Below are 10972 nucleotides of genomic sequence, written 5' to 3'. Positions count from 1 at the left end.
TATCTGTTAGTAGTATCCCATTATAATTTTAATTTGCATTTTGTTGATTACTAATTAATTGAGCATATTTAATATGTTTACAGAACACTTAGACATCTCTTTTGTTTTGTTTTGTTTTAAAGATTTTATTTATTCATTCATGAAAGACAGAGAGAGAGAGAGAGAGAGAGAGAGAGAGAGAGAGAGAGAGGCAGAGACACAGGCAGAGGGAGAAAGAAGCAGGCTCCATGCACCGGGAGCCCGACGTGGGATTCGATCCCGGGTCTCCAGGATCGCACCCTGGGCTAAAGGCAGGCGCCAAACCGTTGCACCACTCAGGGATCCCTAGACATCTCTTTTGGAGGGAAGGGAGATTTAAAGTGCTGATTCAATTTTACCCTCTATTTACTATTTGGTTGTCAGGATTTTTGTTGTTGATTTTTAGAAGTTCTTTATTTATTCAGTAAGCTAGTCTTCTATCAGCTATATATATATCATAAATGTCTTATACAACTCTAGCCTTTGTGCCACTCTCATGATGGCTTCATTGATAGCAACGAAGTAACCCAGTTGAAAACTGAGCAAAGGACTTGAATAGACATTTCTCCAAAGAAGATATACAAAAGACCATTAAGCATAAGAAAAAATGCTCAACATCTTTAGTCATTAGGGAAATGCAAATAAAACCACAATTAGAAACCATGTCATACCTCCTATGGTGGCTATAACTTTTTACAAAAGTTAAAAAACGTGTTTGTGAGGCTGTGAAGAAATTAGAACCCTAGTGCATCATTGGTGGGAAAGTAAAATGGCATAGCCAGTGTGGAAGAGAGTTCATCATTTCCTCAAAAAGTTAATTATGGAACTACCATAGGACCCAGAAATTCCACTCCTAGGTATATATCCAAAGAATTCAATGCAGGGATACAAACAGATATTTGTGCACCAATGTTCATAGCAGCATTATTCATAATAGACAATAGGAGCAAACAACTCAAGTATCCATCAACAGATGAGTGCATTAATGAAATATTGTATATATATTGGAATAGTATTAAGCTGTAAAAAAAATGAAATTTTGATATATGCCACAACATGGATGTACCTTAAAAACATTTTGGTGAATGCAAGAATATTTACTTACACCTATGGCAGACTCCATCCATGGCACTGAAGTGGCTTAGGGCAAAGACTGGCTGAACTCCACTGAATGCATGAAGTTAGTGTCTCTCTAGTGTTGCATGTTTTTTTGTGAGCATGAACATGAGAAAAAAGATCTGCCTACTTTATGACCACCCTAGTATGTCCATTCACGTATTTACTTATTAGGACTCTTGACATGAGTTTTCATTTCATTTATGCTCCTTCTAGATACCTTTCTCTCTTTTCTAAAGATTTTATTTATTTATTCATGAGACACATAGAGAGGCAGAGGCATAGGCAGGGGGAGAAGCAGGCTTTCTGAGGAAAGCCTGATGCAGGATTCGATCCCAGGACCCCTGGATCACGACCTGAGCCGAAGGCAGACACTCAACCACTGAGCCACCCAGGTGCCCCTCTAGATACCTTTTTAACCAGCTAACATATTTGTCACTGCACAGGATTCTGTGAATATTCTAACCTCAGGCTGTTTATTCCCTCACATCAAGGTGATGACTAGATATACTGTTTGAAGCTATGTTCATTAGGATGGTTTCTTGTCACCACTGGGTTTAAGGGCCACCCTTGAGTGAGGCTATAATATAATGTAGTAGTAGTAAACCTTCAACTTGCACCAACATATTGAGCCAGCTCATCTGTACACCAGGCCTGTAGTGAATTTTCCATAATTCCATTGGCATGAATTGAAGGAGAGTCCTCAGTACAGGTGCAGTAGATATAAAATAGGTCTGTGCTACCTGCCTGAATACCTTATTTGTAACCTTTCAGACTGGCCCAGGTCCATTATGAATATATAGTTTGCATCATTTGCTGGATCTCTGCTATGCTTTTTTCTGCAATTTTTTGATTTGGTGGATCAGAAAATATCCAGCTTATGATAAGCAGTTCTGGCCACATACTCCCTTGATGCCCCCCATGGTTAGATACATCATTTCCACCAGGGCCCAGTACCATGTCAAGAGTTGCTTTTTGAATGGTGAATAGTTCTCTGCTACAAATGGCATGTCTTTGTTACAGAACCTTAGCAACCTAAACTGTGAATATAAATGGCATCATTATGTTTTGGTACCTCTAGCACCTTGGCATCTGCCATGTGTGATAGTCTAAACTTGTTCCAGAACAGTTTCTTACTCTGGGCCCTACTCGAAACTGGAGCCCTCCTAAAATCAGAGTAGCATTCTCACATGTGTTGTATTCTGTCTGTAAAGTCTGCAAAGACTTTTTTTTTTTTTTTAATGATAAAATGTTCAAGGTACAATAACATGTCTTTACCTTAAGGGGATGTTCTGGCATATACCAGATCCCCAGACTCCTAAAAAATTCATTAAAGTGGCAGTCTCCTGAATCTTTGTAGAGTTTACTTTCTACCTTTTTGCATACATCTTACCATGACATCTAGATTATTTGCAATTTTTTGCTTCGACTTCTATTAACTTGATGTTATCTCCCACGATGTTATGACTTGGTGGATCAGACAATATCTTGTAATGAAAAATCATTGTTGCCTCTGTGATGTAAGAAGTCTACAGTATTATCAACTCAGACCAGCATTATGTTCTACAGAACATACAGATGATTGAAATCTCTTAGAATTTCGTAGTTATGACAGGGAGCAGATGAATGGAGATAGCTCTGGAGCAATACTGTGAACGCATACTGTTTCAAGTGAAAGCAAATCACTTCTGCTCCTTCTTCCTGATGGGGTTGAAATGAATATATTTGCCATATCAGTAGCCACATACAAAGTCTAGGGGATGTGTTGACCTATACTAGCAAATATACCATATTAGGCACTGTAACTGTGATTAGGATTACTATTTCTTGAAGTTTATAGTAGTCCAATGATATCTATCATATTCCATCAGTTTTTTGCATGAAATAGGCCGATGACTCTGCTTCCTTTAATTATCTGAGTATGTCCTAATCTCTGCTGGTTCACCTGAGTTGTGGTACTACTTCTGAATTGCTATTCTGTCTGGATAAAACCATTTCAGGCATTAGACTTGACCTTTACTACTGTTATAACTCTTACTCTTAAAGTGAGTGTTCCAACACATAATAAGCATATTAATCCAAATTATGCACTCAGGGACTGGAGAAATAACCATAAAGATGTTACATAGACCCACTGGATTCATGGTGGAATAGTCTCAGGCCAGAACTCCATCTATCATCTGGCTTCTGTAGCCTCCACTCTAGCAAGGAGCCATGATGTTATTTTTGTACCTCTGCAATCAGTATAAACTCATCCAACAGCCTTTGGAAGTTCTGAACATTCTCCTTTCCTCAGGGTACCTATGGGTAATGGTCATCTTTCTGTGAAATGGTCAGGGGAATTGCTATTGCATATACTTACTATGACATAACCTTCCCTTCAAACTCTGGGCTCTGGGTGTAAGAACTGGCTCAGTTTTGGAAACTGGGGAGGGGATTAGGATTTTGCATGGCAGAAGCTGACATCAGCCTTTTGCTCTCCTGCTTTTGCTCTTTGTTGGGAATCATTTCAATGTTACTTTAGACATTATGCCTTTTTTGTCTTTAAATGCTTTACTGTATGTTTCCTGAGAACAAGTCTTATTTTCCCCAACAACAGTACAGTTACCAAAACTAACTTTTTAAAAAGTGATTCATTACTGTTATCTAATCCAGAGTTCATATTCAAATTTCATCAGCTCTGCTAATAATGTCCTTCATAGCTCTTTTTTTTTCCTGGTTCAAGATTCTATTCAGTCAAGAATCACATACTACATTTAGTTTTCATGTCTCACTTCCTCAGTGTTTTGTTTTTGTTTCTCTTATGGCCTTGATATTTTTGAAGAGTACAGGCCAGCTATTCTTTAGAGTGACCCTCGTTTTAGGTTTGCATAACTTTTATACTATTATATTCATGTTGCACGTTTGGCAGGAGTATCACAAAAGTGGTTCCATGTCCTTCTCGGTACTGCATATCAAGAAGCACATAATGTCTGTTTATCCTATCATTGGTGGTGATGAGAACATTGGTCATTTGGTTAAAGTGCTCTCTGTGAGCTTCTCCACTGCTAAGGCAACATTTTTCCCCTTGTAATTAACAGTAATGTATGCAGAGACACTTTGAGACTATGTAAATGTCCTCTTCCTCATTAAACTTTTACCCACTATTATTAGTATCTATATTTGATTCTTGCTTGAATCAATTATTACTAAAATAATGATTTTCTAATTTAATCATTCCTTCTACATTTACTAGTTGGCATTCTACTGTTAGGAAAAGCTTTAGCTCTCCTATAATGATTTGTTTTTTCAGTCATTATTCACAGCATTAAGTACTCAGAGATTCTTGTTTTATTCAAGGGCTCATGTTCAGCTATTATTATATGTATTGCTTTTACTGCTAAAATTTTCTCAGATATGGCCAGAGAAAACTCTTTGAACTCATTTATGTGTTCTTCAGACACATAATTCATTGTGGACTTAGTCCTTAGTCATTCATTGTGGATTACTCCTTTTTATCACAATAAAATGTTCCTGGCCCATTTTGTACATTCCTTGCCTCAGAGCTAAATTCGCCCATTCCTCCAGAAAGCCCAAATTCCTTTTAGTAGATAATGATATTTAAAAACCAATATTTGGGCTCTAAATGTGCTCCTTGTTACTCTGAGTGTCTTTGCTTTCAGCTCCTCTCAACTCCCTGTCAATATTTATATGTGTATCTATGTTTATATGTAGAGGCATATCTATCTCTGTCTGTATCTGTATCCACATCTATATGCTCATCAGTTTTTACTGACTTATACCAGTACCTGTACCTATATCAACCTCTCTCTATCTCTGTCTATGTACTTAAATCATGAATTCAAAATATAGTTCCAGTTTCAATTCAATACAATTTTTAGTACTCTCCCATTACATATTTTTAACTTCCTTTTCCAACAGTGATAAACATGGCTTTCATTTTCTTCAATATGTTTACTGAAGTCCTCTATGCAAAATATAATTGCAGAATTATACCATTGCAAAAGTCAGACCTACTCACTAGAATTCAATAATTGTTTGAAGTTAACAGTCAAAATACTGTATTAAAAAGTTATTAATTTGAAATATATCCAGCTTATTTATTTCTATTCAGCTTCTATTTTTGAAATTTTCTGTGTCCTTGTTTATTTTATTTTCATTCATTTCTTTTTATTTCATATTTCAAGTCCTTAAAATGTCAACATGGTTCCAAGAGTCAAAACTATACAAAAGGTATTACTCAGGGCAGCCTGGGTGGCTCAGCAGTTTAGCGCCGCCTTCAGCCCAGGGCCTGATCCTGGAGACCGGGGATCGAGTCCCATGTCAGGCTCCCTGCATGGAACCTGCTTCTCCCTCTGCCTGTGTCTCTGTCTCTGTCTCTGTCTTTCTCTCTGTGTGTGTCTCTCATGAATAAATAAATAAAATATATTTTTTAAAAAAGGTATTACTCAGAGGAGTTTTACTCATCTCCACTGCCCTAACCCTTCTGTCACTTTCTCATCATCCCCTGTAGGTAATCAATCTCAGTATTTTCAGCTTCACTTTTGTCTTTTTCTCTTCTTTTTTCCCCCCTTTCTCTTCTTCTCTTCATGAAAGGGAGCATGAAATACATAAGCCTTTGTATTTGCTTTTTCCTCCTGATGTGTATCCTGAAAACCATTCCGTATATGTTAAAATAATCCGTCCAATGAAGAACTCCACTGTTTGTATGTTCCATATATTATTTATTTAATGTTCTCTGTATGAACATTTGCATAGTTTTCAAGATTATTCAATAAGAAATAAATGCTATCAGGAATAGACAGAATGTTTTCTTTTTACTTTTCTCTTGCTCCTCTTTCTCCTCCTGGCATTTTTGGAGCGTACCCTCTGCTTAGGTTTCTGAAAGTCATACCGCTGAGTCAAAGAGTAAAGGCATAAGTACATTTGTTAGATTTTACCAAATTCCCTTCCATAAAGGTTGTACTATTCTGCATTTCCTCTAGCAGTATATGAGAATGCCTGTTCTCCACAGTGTTGCCAACAGAGAGTGTGGTCGAACTCTCAAATTTTTGATGATGTGATATGTGAGAAATTGTCAGTATAGTTTTAAATTACATTTTCCTCGTTATGTGCAAAATTTAGCATCCTTTCACAAGTTTAAGTACCTTTTTCATGTCAGTTTAACATTGTTTTGAAATATAAAATTATTCATGTCTTTTTCCCACTTTTTCTATAATTTTTTTTGGAGGGGGATGTTGTTAAACTTCATTGTTTAGATGCCTTTCTTGGGATATTAATCATTTCTCCAAAACATGTATTACAAATATTTTTTCCCAGGTAGTCAATTTTCTTTTGAATTTGCCCATATTTCATTTTTTTCTTTTTTTTTTCTTTCTTTCTTTCTTTCTTTCTTTCTTTCTTTCTTTCTTTCTGTGAATTTTTTCGTTAATTTTAAGCAATAGAATTTGTCCTCTTTTATTGCATCTGGACTTTGAGTCATATTTGAAAATTAGTTTTTCAGGAGTTTGGACAGGTTACTAGTGAATTCTTTTCTCAAGAGTTTTTGTTGGAGAGTGGAAGGGAAGCATCAGCCGTTTTGTAGATTACACATGCTGTCGCTGATCTGGTGACTCAATTCATTGGGAGGAAGCAGAATCTAGATCTGCAGTTACTCGAGCTTCCTTGAATTTTCCTTCATTTTCTTCTGATTCCTGGACTGGCTTGTGCTCATGGGTTTTCCAGCCTACTTGTGATCTTCCCTCCCTGACTGCCTTCCCTGTGAACTTCATGTTCGAACATCAGATGTGGACATACAGCCTTAAAAAGATTGTTAATAACAGCTCCCACAATAGGGAAAGCCAATTCCCTATAATAAATTTGCTTGCCTATCTGTCTATCCATCATCATTTATCATCTATCTAATCTACTAGTTCTGCTTCTCTGGTTGAACTACCACTGATTCAGAAATGTTTTCCATTTTAAATTATTCTGGAGAAATGTTGCAAGATTTATCCCTGTTTGGTAATTCACAATAGATACTATCATCTTAAAGTCTCTAAGACAATATGAATAAAGAAACCTTGCTCTATTCATCTCCGATTTGCCATATATATATAAGATATATATATATATATCTTAAAGCAATATTCCAAAAAGATGAGATAGGTTTAGTCATAAAAGAGTTATTTTCAGTCTTCTCAACATCGAAACAAAAAACATAAGGCATAAATTTTAGATACTCTTTCTTATTTAAAAAAAAAAAAGGAAAGAAAACTAAGCTTCTCTCTAAATGTTTATTCCTTTTGGTCTAAGATCAATTAGAGCTGAATCAAATGACTATTAATTTTCCTCTCACTTTTCCATTAGTATTAATGGGACCCACAATAACCAGGTGTGCTGGGCCCTGAACACATGTTCGTACTGTTCATTTTACATATAAAACCAGCCAAGAGGGCAAGTGGTGATTGAAATCAATTCCAAGCTCTTCTAAATATCGTTTGCTTCATGGGGGCAGAGCTGCGTCTGCCTGGACTAAGGGCCATCTTTCCTAATTAACACAGAGGCTCCATCTGCACTCCAAAATGTGACAGTGGGGATGTGCACATCTGGCAATATGTCTATATCTAATCCTAACAAAGATGCCATGTTTATCTGTGCCTAATGCACCTAAAAAGTCTATGAAGGTATTATTATTATTTCCATTTTGCCAGCAAGGAAATTGTATTTTGAAAAGGATAAATATTCTGCACAGCTAATAACCTGAGTCCAAGTTGAATTTATTTTTTCTATTTTAATGGACTGTCTTCTTACACTACATTGCCTTCATGCACTGCACTTCTTCATGTGTCACATTTTTTAATTCTTTGTAACTTCCTTCTTTCTTATGTATATCCTCTTTAAAATCTAGATTATGATCTCCCTGTGATAAATGGGAAATTAATGTCTTTCATTCTACTGTGTATTGTTCAAATACTCACTATATATCTATGTCCTTCAAAGTTAATTCTGTAATTTTATTTCAACAATTCAGTCTGCATATTTTATTGAGTTTTCTTCATGCTCTTGTGTTTCTCTAGCAACTTTAAAACTATGTGCAACTCTTGATGGGATGAGCACTGGGTGTTATTCTATATGTTGGCAAATTGAACACCAATAAAAAATAAATTTATAAAAAAAACTATGTGCAACTAATCATGGATTAGAAAATATACCTAAGCATCCCTATGAAGTTTCTAAGCCATATGACACTAAAACATGGAATGCTGCCATATGTTAGAACTATAAATAACAGAAGATATGCACAGAAAATTGTTTTATTTTTGAAATAGTATCTATTTATATTTCACATTAAGTAGCACTATCCTTTTTTAACAAACATATCTTGACATAATTATTTCGTTCCCTTGTCCCAAAGAAGGTGGTGATCCCTTTATTTATTGTCTAACTCGTGAAAACGCAATGTTTTTTTTTTTTTAAAGACTCTAAGTACAAAATATTTAATAAATGAGCAGTTAACAAATGTCTGGAGTAGTCACTAGATGGCAGACAACTGGATATTTTGAGAATATGGAAACATCAGTAGATGGTTTGCAATAAAAACAAATAGAAACCTGTAAAAAGGCATAATACTAACGAAAGAGGTGAAATAATGGAAGGTTCTTTTACTGCATGTTTTCATTTGCCTAAATATATTATGATACACAGTAAGCAAATTAGGAAACCATACTGATTGCTATGTGAACATCTTAAATCATGTGACTCAATTCATAGCTTTTAAAACTCCATGAAAGAAAATGTTTAAACCATGTCAGACAAAGCATCATGTGGTACAGATATAAAACAGAATTTACTGGGGGAGAACTTACAAGCAGAGGATTATAGAGTACACACATTTTTCTGGACTCTCCTTATTCCCCAGTGAAGTCTGGACACAGGTCTGCTCACATCACATTGTACTAGACAGCAGGAATCTTCTTCTCAAATCTCTAAGTAGCTGTTTAGCTAAGAAAATAGAGGAATTCTCTGATCAGGAAAGTGACCTTGTTAGAAATGAGAAATTTCCGAAGCCCTGTAGCTGTTGTCAGCCTGGTTATTCTGATGAGCCTAACTCAAACCACTGAGCAGTGCTTCTCAATAGATGAGCCTGTCAGAACCCTCCAAATTTGTTGCTTCATATGTATTGAATCAGTGTAGTTTGAAATTTCAGTAGGCCATTTCTATGGATTACAAATAAAATGTTGTACTCATAATTGTAGTGTATATATATATTTTTTCTTTTTTCTCCATCTCTCCAAGATTTTATTTTTCTTCCAGAAGGAGAATGCATTTTTTTCCCTTTGGGAAATAATTTATGTGATTTTGATAAGGCTAATTCTGCCCCCAACTTTTTCTTCCTCCATATCCTGAGCAGTAGTGATCAAGCCAGGGATTGGTGCAAGACCAGACATGTCCAATCCAATCAGTTTTCCCCAGGCCAGTTTCCCCCCTAGCCATCATAAACAAAGATCCTCTTTTTGACAGGGACGTTAAACTGTAGGTTATGCATCGAGAGCTTCCAACAGCAATTTCTTTCTTCTAACAGAAGGAGTCAACATAACAAGATAAGCACTGTCCAGAGTTGAGGGAAAGGGGACAAAGAACTAGTGACCTTGTTTAAGCTTTGTATTCAGTTATGACTAAACCCAAGTCCAGTTTCCTTTAGAGGTAAATAAATTCCCATATTAGATTAAATTAGAGTTGAATTACTCTTTCTTATACATGAACAAGCCATAACTGGAATAATTATGAAAAAAAACCCTACTACTTCCGTTTTTGCTAGCAGAAATATTCAGATTCTCAGACTATGAGACCTATATTTCCAACGTTTAGGTAATTGATGTACTTTTTTATTATACTAATATTATGACTGATAATTGATATTTTGGAAGGCAAAAAATTTAATGCACTTTCTAAGAGAGGATGATTCACTCTTAGGAGGGCCAGAAAGAACACTATCTTGCAACACTGGAGGAAAATATTTTAAAACAAAAACTGAGAGAATACTAATAATGCAGTACTACCAGAAATAGCAGCAACTGTATCATCAACACAAAATATTTTACAGAAATTTCATATGTACCTTTTCCTTTAAAAAATATTGTATAAAGCAAGCATTCGATCTTTTATGTCCTTATGAGGGGAAAAGGGACATAGAACATATTGTTGACTTTTACAATATAGTCTAGCTGAAACCTTAAGACAATTTTCTTAGACGGTTAGATGCCTTCCCTTTATTCCATAAATCTGAGATATATATCATCTATTGCATTATTATCTCTTTATTTTTTTAATTTAAAAGGAATACTGTTAGACATGGGATATGAAGGAAAGTTTCTGGTGGCATTTATTTTATTATTTATTTCTAAGTTCATAAACTTTAAAGGTTTTAATGACATTGTAGATCTTCGAATATTGCAGACTTAAGTGAATTAGGAACTTAGTATTTTAATATTCTCTTCTGATCTATTTTTCAGTGATTCTATTCAGAGTTAATTAGAAAAAGCTTAAAAGTGGTAATGAACAAAAGTTTTATTTTTATTAGAATTATACTGAAGAGTTAGCATATAGTGCATTCTTGGTCACTTTTGCAAATTAAAGATATTAATTGTATTGTGATCTGCTATGAAATATTTTACTTTATTTCTGGGTTTAATCACAATGCAGAGAAAAATTTCAAAAATATATATTTTTTGATAAACATCCCAGTTTTTTATTGTATCTTTGATAAAATACTTCAACACATCAAAAATTTGAAAGCATTCACATGGCATGTAGTTATCTCTTTTTTAAACATTTAATAGTCTACGGATGATAGACA

The sequence above is a fragment of the Canis lupus genome, chromosome X (genome assembly GCF_003254725.2).
Source record: "Canis lupus dingo isolate Sandy chromosome X, ASM325472v2, whole genome shotgun sequence".
Lineage (NCBI taxonomy): Eukaryota > Metazoa > Chordata > Mammalia > Carnivora > Canidae > Canis > Canis lupus.
The sequence above is the reverse complement of the archived record's forward strand: the minus strand, read 5'-3'. Positions refer to the sequence as shown.